This window comes from Protopterus annectens, chromosome 5.part0 (genome assembly GCF_019279795.1).
Source record: "Protopterus annectens isolate FY-2018-M chromosome 5.part0, PAN1.0, whole genome shotgun sequence".
Taxonomy (NCBI): domain Eukaryota; kingdom Metazoa; phylum Chordata; order Ceratodontiformes; family Protopteridae; genus Protopterus; species Protopterus annectens.
The window spans coordinates 1912479216-1912496369 of NC_056735.1; the positions used below are offsets into that span (position 1 = coordinate 1912479216).

Genomic DNA, 17154 nt, shown 5'->3' on the forward strand with positions numbered 1-17154 from the left:
CTGACAGCTTTACTATTTAGGGAGCTGGCACTGCCACTATATATAGTTCAACACCGTAATTCTATGCCAGATGTTGCAGCAGGGGATGTGGGTGTACATTATATATGATATAATTTTATATTTTTCTGACCAACCCATGATTGAGGGGGACACCCAGCAGCTGCAAGATGTGCAGGAAGCCATCTGTGCAGGTACATGCTGGGCTTTGCAGTCAGCACTGTGAAGTCTGAGCTGTATGTAGGACCACACATTGGGCAAATGCACCAGAATGTGGAATATTCATGAGCTTATAGGGCAATGCAGTGAGATGTCCATCAGCTGCCATATGTCATAGCTACGTACTTGCATAAGATGTTGGGTTGCCAAGAAATGTGCCAACAACAACACTATGCCATTGTCAATAGTACAGTGGGCCACTTTAATGTATGTGTCAACATCTTTGTATCATGGAAATTACTGCCTACAGAGTGTCCTGACATCACATTGCCTTACCTTCCATATCTGGTGGTGCCTGCATCAGGCAACATGTTCCAGGCACATGACTGAGCTAGAATGCCTTTCTCAGTACTGCACATGGCAACTTAGCCATGCACAAGTAAACATTCAAAAACCATGAGCCAGCACATACGGTTCCATCCAAACCAACTTTATTGAAATCTAGATTCCTTAAATAAAGGAATCTGAAGACTAAACAGCATAATAACCTGGCCTTTATCAATGCAGTTCAAAACATAATTAGGAAACCCGACCCCTGGTGGACCATGCTTATATACTCAATTTTTAAAGTGATACAAATTCCTATTTAATAATAAGCACCATACATTGAAACATTGCACATAAATCACAACATATGACAAAAAAGTATGTTATGATAACATAATAAACATATAAACCATGTGCAATAACATAATAAATTAAATTGAAAAATAAAAATAACAATGAAAATAAAAATAAATAATAAAATAAAATGCATATTATAATAAAGTGTTATTTTAATAAAAATATAATAATACCTAAACATCTTCCATCAACAAATTGTGAAGGGGCTTATACGGTGATCAGAGCAACTGGTCAAAACTATTACTATGTGTAAAAAAAGACCAAGATAGGTCATTTCTTTAAGAAACTACATCTACTTAGTTATACACACACCTCCACGCATACACCTACATATATATATACATTTATATATATATACGTGCCATGTGTGTACACCACCTTCCCATTGGATTTGTACTATGCCTACAAACCAACTCCAAGGAGAATATCATAGTTATAATGTGAGTACCAATTATTTCGATATATAAATAGTTGCACATACACGCTAGCCATGCCAAGTTCTATTCCAACATATTTAAACCAGGTTTAAATAAGCCCCCCAATTGAATTATCCATCTTTGTTCCATTTGATCAAGTTTTTGATGCCAACCGGCTTTAAAACCCCTATAAAGGGTAATTTTATCTATAACCACAAACCGAAAGATGGCTGAAGGATGCTCAATGGTATGTTTGAATAGTGCATTGGCAACACGTTTGTTTTTGATTGCACTTAAATGTTCCCCTATTCTAAATTTGACAGGTCTGGACGTTTGTCCAACATAGAACGCAGAGCAACTACATGTAACCAGATATACCACCCAATCTGTGCTGCAATTAGCAAAAACCCTTATTTCAAAAATTCGTGATGTATTTTTACTGGAAAATTCTTTGGTTTGTTGCAAATGCTGACATGCAGCACAATGCCCACAAGGATAACACCCCCTTAATCTATCACCACTTAGGGTTCTTTGTTGTGGTATATTTCCAACATGTCTTTTATAATGTGTGAAGTGAGCATTCAAATTCCCCTTCGATAAGAAAACTGACAGTTTGCCGGCAACACCCTGCCTAAAACTTCATGTGACAAAAGGATACCCCAATGTTGGTTAATGACATCCCTGAAACAATTGGTATTGTTCCCATAGGTAGTCACCAACCTTATAGGTTGAATATCTTTTGTTGTATTAACAGTCCTATTATTAACTTTGTAACACAATAAATCCTGACGTTCCATTTGTGAAGTTTGACCTTCCGCTTTCACAAGTATTTGAGATTCATACCCCCTGGTAAGAAACCTACGTCTCAGATCCAGACTACATTCCAAATAATCTTCATCAGTTGAACAAATACGTCTAATTCTCATATATTGAGATTTCGGAATGTTGTGGATGGTGTGGCGTGGATGATAACTGTTAGCATGTAACAAAGTATTGTATTTAGGAAACTTGCGATATATAGTAGACGATAAAGTATTATCAGCAAGTTTAATAACTTTAACATCCAAAAATACAATTTCAGAAAGTTCAATATTAGCCGTGAACTGGATACCAAAACTATTGTCATTCAAGTAATCCACAAACTGCATTAAACTTTGCTTATCTCCACGCCACACCATCCAACAATCGTCTAGATATCTCCGCCAGATATCCAGATGTTGTAGAAATTTGTTATGTTGATCATCATATATATACCTAGCCTCATAATAACCCATGAACAAATCGGCATAGATGGGTGCAAAAGAAGCACCCATCGCGGTGCCCTTGATCTGCCAATAAGCCTTACCTGCATAATAGAAGATATTCTTTCGTAATACCATTTCAGTGAGCTTAATCAAAAAATTGTTGAAGGATAAAGAATAGAGCTTAGATTTGTATAGCCAAAAAGAAACCGCTAGAATACCCTGATCATGTGGAATATTTGTATACAATGAGGCCACGTCAAGAGTACAAAGTAACCAGTGAGATTCCAGTTGAGAATCATTAATTATATTCAAAAATTCTGTGGTATCCTTGATACGGGACCTAATGAATGGCAGCAAGGGTTTCAAATAATAGGTCAAAGCTGATAATGGTTCCCTACCTGAAACTATAGGTCTCCCAGGGGGATACAATGGGTCTTTGTGTATTTTAGGTAAAATGTACAGATACTGGGAACTAGGCTCATCCACCTTCAATTGCCCACCCACCTGTGTCGTAATGATACCCTGTTGCACTGATAAATCCACAAACTCATCAATTTCCCTGAACTTAAAATCAGAAGATCTTTGAGTATAATCTAATTTTGTCCCTCCCATGAACAAACATGTGTCCATTTTTAGGGAGTGTGTAATGAAGGAGTTACACTTTTCCAATTTGTATGGTCTTACTGATAATAATTTAACATCTTTAGAAAGACAAGCTTTGGTTGAGCTTAGCAGTAATCATGACATAGTTATAACTATGGCGGATAAAGGAGGAGCAGTTGTGGTTTTGGATCATTCTGTATATAATCAGGAAGTTTTACGACAGTTGGCAGATTCCAGTTTTTATATGGCACTGAAGGTGGATCCGACCCTTTCTTTCAAGAGGGAAATTGATGAGTTTGTGGATTTATCAGTGCAACAGTGTATCATTACGACACAGGTGGGTGGGCAATTGAAGGTGGATGAGCCTAGTTCCCAGTATCTGTACATTTTACCTAAAATACACAAAGACCCATTGTATCCCCCTGGGAGACCTATAGTTTCAGGTAGGGGTTCCTTAACGGAACCATTATCAGCTTTTTTGACCTATTATTTGAAACCCTTGCTGCCATTCATTAGGTCCCGTATCAAGGATACCACCGAATTTTTGAATATAATTAATGATTCTCAACTGGAATCTCACTGGTTACTTTGTACTCTTGACGTGGCCTCATTGTATACAAATATTCCACATGATCAGGGTATTCTAGCGGTTTCTTTTTGGCTATACAAATCTAAGCTCTATTCTTTATCCTTCAACAATTTTTTGATTAAGCTCACTGAAATGGTATTACGAAAGAATATCTTCTATTATGCAGGTAAGGCTTATTGGCAGATCAGGTGCTTCTTTTGCACCCATCTATGCCGATTTGTTCATGGGTTATTATGAGGCTAGGTATATATATGATGATCAACATAACAAATTTCTACAACATCTGGATATCTGGCGGAGATATCTAGACGATTGTTGGATGGTGTGGCGTGGAGATAAGCAAAGTTTAATGCAGTTTGTGGATTACTTGAATGACAATAGTTTTGGTATCCGGTTCACCGCTAATATTGAACTTTCTGAAATTGTATTTTTGGATGTTAAAGTTATTAAACTTGCTGATAATACTTTATCGTCTACTATATATCGCAAGTTTCCTAAATACAATACTTTGTTACATGCTAACAGTTATCATCCACGCCACACCATCCACAACATTCCGAAATCTCAATATATGAGAATTAGACGTATTTGTTCAACTGATGAAGATTATTTGGAATGTAGTCTGGATCTGAGACGTAGGTTTCTTACCAGGGGGTATGAATCTCAAATACTTGTGAAAGCGGAAGGTCAAACTTCACAAATGGAACGTCAGGATTTATTGTGTTACAAAGTTAATAATAGGACTGTTAATACAACAAAAGATATTCAACCTATAAGGTTGGTGACTACCTATGGGAACAATACCAATTGTTTCAGGGATGTCATTAACCAACATTGGGGTATCCTTTTGTCACATGAAGTTTTAGGCAGGGTGTTGCCGGCAAACTGTCAGTTTTCTTATCGAAGGGGACGGAATTTGAATGCTCACTTCACACATTATAAAAGACATGTTGGAAATATACCACAACAAAGAACCCTAAGTGGTGATAGATTAAGGGGGTGTTATCCTTGTGGGCATTGTGCTGCATGTCAGCATTTGCAACAAACCAAAGAATTTTCCAGTAAAAATACATCACAAATTTTTGAAATAAGGGTTTTTGCTAATTGCAGCACAGATTGGGTGGTATATCTGGTTACATGTAGTTGCTCTGCGTTCTATGTTGGACAAACGTCCAGACCTGTCAAATTTAGAATAGGGGAACATTTAAGTGCAATCAAAAACAAACGTGTTGCCAATGCACTATTCAAACATACCATTGAGCATCCTTCAGCCATCTTTCGGTTTGTGGTTATAGATAAAATTACCCTTTATAGGGGTTTTAAAGCCGGTTGGCATCAAAAACTTGATCAAATGGAACAAAGATGGATAATTCAATTGGGGGGCTTATTTAAACCTGGTTTAAATATGTTGGAATAGAACTTGGCATGGCTAGCGTGTATGTGCAACTATTTATATATCGAAATAATTGGTACTCACATTATAACTATGATATTCTCCTTGGAGTTGGTTTGTAGGCATAGTACAAATCCAATGGGAAGGTGGTGTACACACATGGCACGTATATATATATAAATGTATATATATATGTAGGTGTATGCGTGGAGGTGTGTGTATAACTAAGTAGATGTAGTTTCTTAAAGAAATGACCCATTTTGGTCGTTTTTCTACACATAGTAATAGTTTTGACCAGTTGCTCTGATCACCGTATAAGTCCCTTTACAATTTGTTGATGGAAGATGTTTAGGTATTATCATATTTTCATTAAAATAACACTTTATTATAATTGTATTTTATTTTATTATTTATTTTTTATTTTTTATTTTTATTTTTTATTTTTTAATTTAATTTATGATGTTATTGCACATGGTTTATATGTTTATTATGTTATCATAATATACTTTTTTGTCACATGTTGTGATTTATGTGCATTGTCTCAATGTATGGTGCTTATTATTAAATAGGAATTTGTATCACTTTAAAAATTGAGTATATAAGCATGGTCCACCAGGGGTCGGGTTTCCTAATTATGTTTTGAACTGCATTGATAAAGGCCAGGTTATGGCCGAAACCGGTATGCTGTTTAGTCTTCAGATTCCTTTATTTAAGGAATCTAGATTTCAATAAAGTTGGTTTGGATGGAACCGTATGTGCTGGCTCATGGTTTTTGAATGTTTACTTGGTCTTGGAGCCGTGCACGTTGTCCGGCGTGCGCGTACCTTGGGTGGAGTTGCTGAACTTAGCCATGCACAACAGATCAAACAGTCTGATGCCACATCTGCATAGCTCCCATGATGGACATTGAAGGCAAATCAATAATTTCTTTTTTTTGCTTACTGTATGGTTGGATAGGGCCTTTTATATTTAATGCCTAGGTAGACTGCCTTTTAACTGTTGTCATTTTAAATGTGTTGTTATATTTGAATATGTTGGGGCTGTTTTATATCTATGTACATAGTTTTATTTGTAGTCCAGTGGTTTTATAGTACAAGTTTTACAAGTGCCACACCTTATCCACAAATATCTGCTGTGTATTCCTTTATGTTCCAGATTATTGGGATCCCTTTCAGAAAAGTTAATGCCCAAAATATTTAAACTCACATGATCAAGCTGAAAAGCCTGAACCACATATGCTCGGCCTGTAGAAACAACAGAATCACCTGTGTAATACAGGGACTTGTACTGTGCAGGATCACAGCACAGCAGGGATAGGGCTAGCAGCCCTTCCTCCACTGTGCTGTTATCATGGAGTTGATAGATATAATTAGCAGAGTTGTGGGGAGTGCAGGTGGATATGCAAATCTGCAAAACATATCTGATTTTGTTGATTCTACAGGTCAGTCTTATGTGGTTCAAGCTTTTCATCTCGATCTTCTACCTTTCTACATTCTGAGTGTTCAGTTTTCTGACAAGGATTTGATTACTGACAGTGCTGATAGTACTTGCAATACTACACTGCTGGCTGAGTGACATTTTTACTGCAATAGGCACACATCCTATAAAAGATCATTGTTGTATACATCACCAACACCATGTCATAGGTTACATGTGTGTGTACAGCACCTGTGGACCATCATGCACTAAATGTACTTCTCAGTGCGCCCCACTGTAGTTATGGTGGTATGCCACCCACTGCACAGATGGATGGTATATACTATGCTTGAACATACTTTTATGTGCCATTATATAATGTTGTAGTATTTATGAATTGCATACAGTGGTGTACTATGTTTGGGAATCCCAAGGTAACATTGATTCATAGGTAAACACTAGGCAATCAGTCTGCAAATCATTAAAAGCTTAGCCTATAACCCATATTCCAAGTTCCCTCTAGCTTCAAAGAGGGCAATAGAGGATATACCAGGGGGGGGAATTTGATGCTGCCTAGCCAATCATCTAGGTTTATCTTGAAAGTGGCAAGGGTGCTACTCTGCATGATATAGAGTATAAGTGTGTTCCACTATATGGGGTGCATCATGATATTTATTTATGTATTTATTTATTTATTTGTTTGTTTGTTTGTTTGATTGTTTGTTTGTTTATTTATTGATATTGGTTTACCTGGGAAGTCTGACTGGGTAAAAAATACCCATTTCCAGTGGAGGCCTTGGGATAAGAATCTGTCACACCAACATGTCCTATTTATCTGTTGATAAAAGTTAAGTTCCATTAACAGGGTATTTGAGGAACCATTTTTTTCTGCAAAGGAATAAGAGATCAAAGAAGGTTGGATCCTTCATGGCTCAAAAGGCTAGTCACAGATTCTCATGGAGTCCAAGAGACTATTTACAGAGAGAGGGCTGTCAGCCAGATATGATGACTAATATTTCTGAGGCCACTGATCATTGCTGTTAGTAATCTCTGATGTCTCTCAAGATGAGTGATATGTTTAGACAAATACATGCTAAAATGTGAATTATATTCAATAATGGGTTTATTGAGATTAGAGTAAAATAAAAAGAAGACCTTTTCTGGATCTAGAGGAAATAACTTTGGAAATTAGGTGAAGCATACAGAAGGCATTGTGACCTACTACAGAGACATGATGGTTAGTATAAAAGAAATTATCAACTAGAGTACCTGGATCCCTTATGACAGTGTCTGACTGGAGGTGGGTGTCATCTATATTGAACGGAAACATGTTTTGCTTATCAAAGTGAACTACACCATTTTCTAACATAGCTTATCCCATGCTGGAGCAATTCTGTCAGTGGAAGATTGAATAACATCCAATTTACAGTTGTCTGTAAACTTAGATAACCATAGGCCAGGAGTCTTGACTTGAAGGTCTAAGAAACAGTTGCCAAATATAAGAGGGCTCAACTCCGAACCCTGTAGTACACCAGTAATTAACATTTTTGTTTCAGAAGTGGCACCTGCAACTCCATCTTGGTTTTGTCAGATAATCAGTTAGCTATCTCACACACAGCTTCAGGATTTATCTTCAGATTTACAGGTCTATCAATAATGCCTGCATGAGGAATACTGTCGAAGATCTTGGCCAGGTCCAGATATGCTGTATGCACTGCATAACTACTGTCCACTGCACTGGCAGCTTTTTCAAGGAAATTGAAGAGGCTAATGAGGCAGGACCTTCCTTTGATTAGTCAAACTGATGGAATGGTCTGGGTTAAGAGATTTTCAATGTCCTGGTTAATGAGGTCTGAGATTTTATGTTCCATAGCTTTACATATGAGGCTAGGAAGGCTACTGGGCCTATAATATTTGGAGGGGGAGGTAGCTTTTTCCTCCCCTCACCATTATTTTCTGGTTCCCAACTCAGTGTCACACATCCATCAACCAGACTACCAGCCACATCCTACCCCCCTGACATGTTCCAAAAGGGCTATAGCTGGCTAGGATATTATGGGTTTCTCAGCATCTAGTCATAAACATCTACCTGAGGGTTTTCCTTTATGACCTACCCTATTAGTCTGCCTTCTCACAAAATTCTCATGATTATGTCTGAGGGTCAGGCATGCAATGGAGACATGCGATATTTCACCTTGCCTTGGTAGGAGCTCAACCATGTCTCTACCATATCCACCACAGACCACACCTTACAACAGATGCCCACAGAACTACCCTACCACCAGGCATTTTAACACCCATCCCTCCCTGCTGATCCATTGATCAGCAGAGCTGTTAATCAAATCTAGAACACCTGGGACGTAGTCAGGACTTTATCCCTCAGTCTACACCATCAGAGTAGTCCAATGGGTCTATATTTACCAGGGTCTGTGGATGGGCCACCCTTGTGAAACAACATTACAATAGCTGTTTTTCATATTTAGAGAAGGCAGTCAGTAAAGGGGCTTAGATTAAAGAGAGTAAGTAGATGTTCAAATAGGCAATCCTGGTGATTCAATAAATTCTGCGTAGGCATAGTGCAAAGCCAACATGGAGTTCACATGTTAGTGTGATAAGCAGCAGTATTAATTGCATATGCATGCTGCACATCTCACTTACACAAATGCAAGTGCAGTTTTATGGAAAGTAACAGTGTTGCTGGACAGGAAACCATGTAAAGCAGCACAAACACCTTCGGATATGCAAACCTGATTAACTACAAGAAAACTGGGTCTGCAGAATTGTGCAGAAAGCCACAATGACTACCAAGGTTTAATATAAAGCAATGTATGCAGTTCTAACACGTAAATGTAGTCAGTACAGAATAGCATTCAAACCTGTTTTAGGCATACTGATAAGCAAGAGTACACAGACTGCATTAAAAATATGTATTCATGGGAAGTGCATCTATTGAAAAGGGACACACACATGAACAGTAGGAATGAACACAGGAGAAAAGGACATGTGAAACAACATGATAATGCACAGCAGATGAGGGCACACTGACCACAGTGAGAGTAAAATTTCTACTTGACTATCTGTAGAACACAGTACTTAACACAATCACCACAGCAGACATCTGGCTTCTTCACTGGCAAACAACACATTATAACTGATGAGTCAGCAGTATCTGTTGAGAAGAAGCTGGTAATAGGAGTGTCTCACATGCTGGTCTAAAATGGTCTGTTGAATGTCAACCATTTGAACAGAGACAGACACAAAGACTCAAACACACACACACACACACACACATACACCAGTTGATTGCAGTGAGAGTAGAATCCCTACCTGACTATAGAGCACCGCACTTAATGCAATATCCACAGCATGTCTGGCTTCTATATTGTCAGACAACACTTTATATATAAAGATATCAGCTCTGTCTGTTAAGAAGAAGATGGTAGTAGGAGTGTCTCACAGGCTGATCTGAACTGTTTGTGTGAATATCAACTAAGTGAACACAGACACTGGCATACACCAGCTGACTGTAGTGAGATTAGACCTCTCCTTAACTAGGTACACCAGCTAGAGAACTTAGCATTTACCACCTGCACCTCAGCATAAATCTCACTTTTACAATGCTGCTGGATAACTTATAGTGGATGACAACATCATTGAATGTTTGAGAAAATATGCTGGGTGGCCTGTATGAAATGGATGGGTACCCATGTATGACTGTCAAAAAAATATTTGCACTCTATGAGACTGAATTACAGACAGTAGGATACACAGCTCATCTGACTCCACACACAAACTGACCACAGTGAGATAAGAACCCCTACCTAACTGAGTACACCAGATAGAGAACTCACTACTTAAAGCAAGTTCCATGGCACAAGTTTGAGTTTTAAAATGCTGCTGGACAGCCTATAGTGGATGACATCATCAATAGATGTTTGAGAGAAGATGTTGGGAGGCCTGTATGAAATGTATGTGTAGCAATGCACGACTCAAAATATTTGTACTCCATGGAACTGAATTGCTGTCAGTAGGATACACAGATATAACCTTATGAAATATGTATTTGCCATGTTGTAGTGGTCTTTATAGATGATGCCATCATCATTCTATGATCTGGTTAACATATTCTGTTATGAGAGTGTATATTTCCTGTTGTGTTTCCAATGTACAGGTATAGTTTAAGAGACAGCTTGTCAAACTAGATGCAAACAGCTGTCAGGGATGCAAGTAGCAAAAATGAGACTTATGCAGCTATTTCCCAGGATGCTGTGTACATTACACACTTTAATTGTCATATACAGACATTTTTTGTGATCGTATTTGTGTGTTAATATTTGTGAAGAATTTCTGCCCACATTAATACAAGTATAAAACAATCTGAATGTGTATTGTCATTATAAAGGTGTACATACTATGTAACAATGCATTTTTTTGTATTTATTTCTGTAGTGCAGTTGATATATGAGAACAAGTACTGAGACAGAAGTTTCAAGTGATGGTTGCAGGTGATGCATGACTGTATAAATATGTGTTCAGTTATCAAAAAAGTGCCTTCCCTTGGGTTGTGTTTTTACATGGACTTTAACGGGATAAAGACTAACTAGACAGCAAATGTAAGTAATGCATGCTAATAAGCACTTTCCGTAGCGTACCGTCGAGCAGCTGGTTTGCACAATCAAGGGCTATTTGCACATGTGAGATAAACATTTAAGGACTCCAGTTGAACTTGAGAAATACTTATCCATACTGTGGTGAACACAGATAACAGATACCATGGTGTTCATAACTACTTCATATTGAATGTGTTGTGCCATACATTTTATAATCTTAAAAAATATTTTACTACTTTCACCATTTGCACATAGTTAAGAGACAAGTGAGCACAGGACAATGTTTCATTCAGAAAATTATAAGAGTTTTACTGGTTAGTTTCCTCCAGAGAAACACACTAAGTGGAGAGGTGCAGCAGTCAGCACTTTGGACAGTACTGAGTGGAAAAAACACAGGTGCTGCCTAGCTGACTTGGTGACAGCAGGTGCAAGAGCACAGAGCTCTTATTTTGAGCACAGATGATACAGAGTTCGAATCCAGTTCTATCTAACATTTTTACATCTGTATTCATAATGTCATTCAGCAATTATTTATTTATTTACTTATTTATTTATTGGCATTTGTTGACTGGGAAAGTCCACTGGGCTTGGGACCCATTTTCAGTGGAGGCCCAGGGAGAAAAGCTCCAAGTTACATGAAAATCATTACATGAATTTGTAAAAAAACAATTACTTATAAAGCAAGTGAAATAATACATAAAACTATTTTAACAGCACGTATGTTCTAAAAAGGCACAATACAGTAACAATGGAACATTAGCATGTAGGAAAATGTTACAGTTAGAAATATTTAACAATACACCTACATTTTTGAGGGGGAGGAGTAGGAAAAGTGAAAGGTAAGTGTAGTGGGAAGGTAGAATTAGAGAGTTACACTTAAAGGTAGGACAGATATAGTTAGAATCTTATAGCTAGGTGGTGAGAATATGCAGATTATAAGTGGCATGTATTTAATGGTGGTAGTAAAAGTAGAAAGTGAGAGAGAAGAGAAAATGTGTTACGATTGCTGTATAGATGTGTGGACTAGAATACTAAAGATTAAGAATGACTCATATGGTGTAACAGTATGGCATATAGATACGTATATTTGCTATGTGAAACAGTTTTGGTAGATTAAGGAGGTTGTTGATATGAGTTGCATGTACAGCTGGGGATATCAGTGAGTTGTTGTTTTATTTTTCTTTTAAAGGAGGTTATATTGTCTAATTCTGTAACTAATGATGGGAGGCCGTTCCAAAGTTTAGTTATGGGATGGGAACAGAGGCAGCCACCTGCTCTTTTACTAGGTTTTGATACTTTAAGTAGGTGTTTGTTGTTTGAGCATAGATTTTTGGATGGGATGTAAGGTTTAATGATATTTTTCAGGGAAGGGCAACACACAGGTTTATAAATGAGTTTATGGCCAAAGGTAAGTTATGTGTAATGTAGGTAATGAGCAAATTCTAACCAGTTTAGTTCTCTAATGGCCTGGCAATGGTGGGTGCAATTTGGATGGGCTTATGCGAATTTTGCAATTTTATAATAACAGGACTGCAGTTTGTGCTGCAAAGAGTTGTGCAGATTGATGAAGATAGGAGACTCGTATAATAAGATTGGAAGGAGAAGACTTTTTGAAAGTTTTATTTGGATGGATTTGTCTAAGTATTGTTTGTTTCTGTAAAGTCTGCCTAATTTAAAGTGCATCTTTTTTATTGCATTATTAATTTGCAAATCAAAGCTAAATCTTCTCTCTCCGGCTGAGGCATGCACCAATGGTGCTTTCCATGACCTCACACATGGTGATAAATTTATCACCTTTACCAGTACTCCTGGAGAGTACAAGTGCACAAACTGCTGGGATAATTCTACCTGATGTGGAGGGCCCAGGTAGTGCAGGGGCTGCAGAGACAGTACTGTCAGGTTGGGTCCCAGATGTGCTGGGTGTCAGTGCAGGAGCCGTTGGGGGAGGGTAGGCTGAGCCACACTGGTTGGCCTACTTCTCTGTGCTGTAAATCATTTTGTGAGTTGGTATAAATTGATGACATCAGAATGTTATGACCACACATATAAAAGTAAAAAAGAGAGATAAGGGGTAGAATAATAGAAAACTAAGAAGATAATTAGTACCATCATATGTGGCATACAATAAATTATTATGATATAAGTAAACAATTTTACTTTTACATTAACTATACTTTGTAACAACTACAAGCTATGACTGGTGATTGTTCCAAGTAAGCCTTACAATATGCATATATCGCAGATATGCTTGATCAAATAATGCAGATTATGTTAACTTAGCATTTCATGTATGCCAATTTTGTTGAAATTGTTATGTAATATTTTTAAATTATTGTACTGTATATTTGTTACCAGTGGAATATGAACCTACATCTGAATACACTATTACGATTGAATTCTACAACTGGCTTGAGCTACAGACTGAAGGATACATACTAGATTTTGCAGTTAAGCTATGCAGTCTTAATTTGCTAATAATGTATTCAAGAGCAATACTTTAGCTAAAGTAATTTTATTCTTTTGTGCTGCATACATACGTCTTGCTTCTCTTAGGCTTTTCAAATGCTCAGCATGGACATCATTATTGTCTGCAATCTCCTGGTTGACTGTAAGAGAAAACAGGAGAAAAAGAGATGAACATTATGCATACCAGTCTTGGCTATATCCAGCTTTCTATCTAATTTTAAAGTGTTATAATCTGTATGCTTACACAGCTGTGCTATGTCAGTAGTCCTAAACGTAACCCGCCACTGGTGGAGTTGTTCCCACTTGTGCCTTTGCAGGTCATTATAGTGATGCTTGCTTTGTTCTCCAGTGCGTGGAATGCCAGTTACACTGGAAACAGCCTTGACCAGACTATTCCAAACCTCAGATTTGTACTGAGACCCTGCAGTAGCCTAAGTCTGTTGCACTTCATGAGGAGAGCAATGAAAATTCTGGACTCCTCCACACCTCATTATAAGCCCTAAATTGGGCATCTTCGTTCTAGCTCCTGTCATTTCCGGACAGGTCCAGCAGCAATAGTTAGTGTTTTCCCGCCAATTGGAGATATTGCACTTTACGGCTAGTGTGCAAAAGAGAACAATCATGTAAATAGCATTTGCATGGTGTTAAGTGGAGAGCAACAGTGCCAAACACATAGGAAGATAGTTTATGAACTATAAAGGGTAATGTGACAGTTGGCATTAGCTTTTGGTTTAGATGCTGCTGTAACTGTTAATTGATTAAACTTTGCAGACATGTATTAGGGGTATACATTTTATGAACTAACACATGTTTTGATGTCTCTACACAATGATAAAAGTAACTTGTACAATGTGGGATTCAAACCAATGTAAAATAGACTATTTTTCTACATAGGTGGTTTTCATCCTTGCCACAGAAGAAGTGCTTGTCAGGCATGCTCATTAATTATATATATGTGATGGTCGGCAAGCTTCCGCAACATCTGCAGGTCCAGAACACCTGCAGACAAAAGGCAGATACTTGTCAGTTTCAAAAAGGATATATTTTTGCATCATTTGCTTGCCATTGAGCAAATCCGTAAGCAGCGTTGTGCAACAGACAACAGCACCTGCAGTCCACAACATCTGCAGACCCCAAGGAGACACTTGTAAATTTCAAAATGGATACGTTCTATCATATGTTGTTTGCCACCTCACAAACACACTAAGCGACATTGTGTGGTGGTCAGCGCACATACATAGTAATCAATGTGAAAATAGAGTGCTTCTGCCTAGTTGTTCCTGTGGCAGCAGGTGTAAGTTTAAGGGCTGCAATGTTGGTGACCTTGAGTCTAATACAGCAAAGGCCAATGTTTTATTACTGCTGTTCCAGTTTACTTTATACAAAAATTAACATTAGAAAAATAATTACACATAGAAATAATTATCTTTAGCAGGTGCATTGACCATACCCAGGATATCAGATATATATTAAATGTGTAACTGAGTGAATCAGAAGAATTATGGTTGTACAATTAAACTTTTATTTCCTGAACTTTTATGTCACACACATACACAGTCAAACACTCAACCCTTTAATATATATGCATAACTAATTAGCAGGTCAAACAAATAAGACCTCAGTTGCAATGAGCACTCTGCACAGTATTGAATGTAAAAATACACATGTAGCCCAACCTTACCTGTGGCAAATGATACAAGTTACTTCACATGAAATTTAATGTATTATTTGTTTCACAGTGTTTGCTCTAAGACATGCACTGCACAAATATTAACATGATAAAAAAACACAGAAAAAAGGAAAAACATTATGAATAGCATTGTGACACACATTACATATTTTTACACAACTCTTGTCACAAGATTACTGAGCCTACACAACACAGTAAGGAGGTCTTATCTCTTTCTGTCACAGAAATAGCTTTCCAGCAGGAAGGAAAAATCATTGCCTATATAAGAAAGTCCCATTTCCACCACAGTATTATAAAGATATACAACACTTGTACACTCTCAGTTGTTTGTGCGTGTGTTACTTACATATTTAGTGCAATGAAGGATTACACAGCCATTTATGAGTATTGTTTGCACCAGTGCAGCTCTGTCTTCTCTTAATATTGCGCTCATTCTTTTCTTATCTGTGCTGTACTCTCACGCATGCCGTTTATGGGGCACTTTGTATCACTGTCCTTAAAATGGATGATAATATTACATGACAGTAAAATATGGTTTTCATTAAAGGAAGGAGAGTTTGGCTTTCAGTGCACCAAAACTGTGAAATGTGTAATGTTCACTTCCATTTTAAAGCTTGCTACAATTACTTCTATACTTTGTAAGTGTATCCCATGTGACACACCCACTGCAGATAGGGTGTGTGAATTGTTGTTATGTCTTCCTTATTTCTCCCACTAATCATTCACTGTTGCAATCCATTAGCAGCAAACACTGAGGTAGTGCCTATGGGTCTATATTACTCAAATGAAAACTGATTTAACTGAAACTCATTTGAGCAACACATAATGAGCAAAAGTTGCAAATATCAAAGCACAGAAATAAAAAAAGTAATACACAAAATCTTTCACTAACTGTTTTATGCAAGGGTCAATAACCCCTGCACCCCCCACACCCCCACTACTTTAAATATATCAACTCCGAGATTGCACTCCACTGAAGTAAAGGGAAGATATTTGTGACATTCACTCATTACGGGTCACTCTAACGGGATTTGCTTGTTTCGGTTTTCATTCGAATAATATAGACCCAGTGCCTACACTATGTTTACACCAGCTACACAAAGCCAAACATTTGGGATTCAACAATTCTAATAAGTTCACACCTCATTTGTATCTTCATTGTGCTCAGAGGCATGAATATACACCATGAGACGGTACCAGTGTAGGTAGAGAACTTGAAGGTGAGAGGACTTGTGTATTGGTAGAACACAGAGGATTGATATTCATTTTGATTTATGTGCTCAGGAGGCTTCTGCTCTTGCTAATCTAAACTTGTATTTTTCAAGTACATGCTAGATTTGTTGACATGTTACACAGAAAACTTTTATATATATGCAATAGGAGATACAAATGTTACCTGTATGCGCTTCTTAAAGTTCACACTTGGTATAGGCATTTTTAGCATTCATTGAGTTTCACAGATAGACAGCCTTATTAACTGTCATTACAACTGGTATTGCTAAGACTGGTTACTGTAGAGTCTTCTATCTTATTCCATGGAAATGTAAAGTATGACATGGGGGTGCTATGCTTCTAAGATGGCACACAGACACTGCCAGGGGAGTGCTGGGCACAGTGAGAGGTGATTAGCCTTGCCACGGCAGAAGTTTTGTTTCAAGAATTTTGCTCTCACATTTGTGTAGTCTTCCTGGTATTTCCATTTTAAATCATAGAGTGCTCCATTGGTATTCCTTGCTTTGGACTAAACATTGGTTTGTGTGTGAGTGTGATATGTTGCAAACACAACAACCTTATAGCACACACCTTATGCTTACATCAGCCGGTAATAGTATGCAAGGATCTGCCATTCATTTGTGTTCTTAGACATTTATTGTCATATTCCATGTT

At 37.6% G+C, this 17154-nt stretch overlaps 1 pseudogene; it reads left to right on the top strand.

Annotated features, from left to right (window-relative positions):
* The first annotated feature begins 3257 nt into the window (after positions 1–3257).
* LOC122802435 overlaps positions 3258–17154 on the top strand; it is a 221390-nt pseudogene continuing 207493 nt past the window's right edge.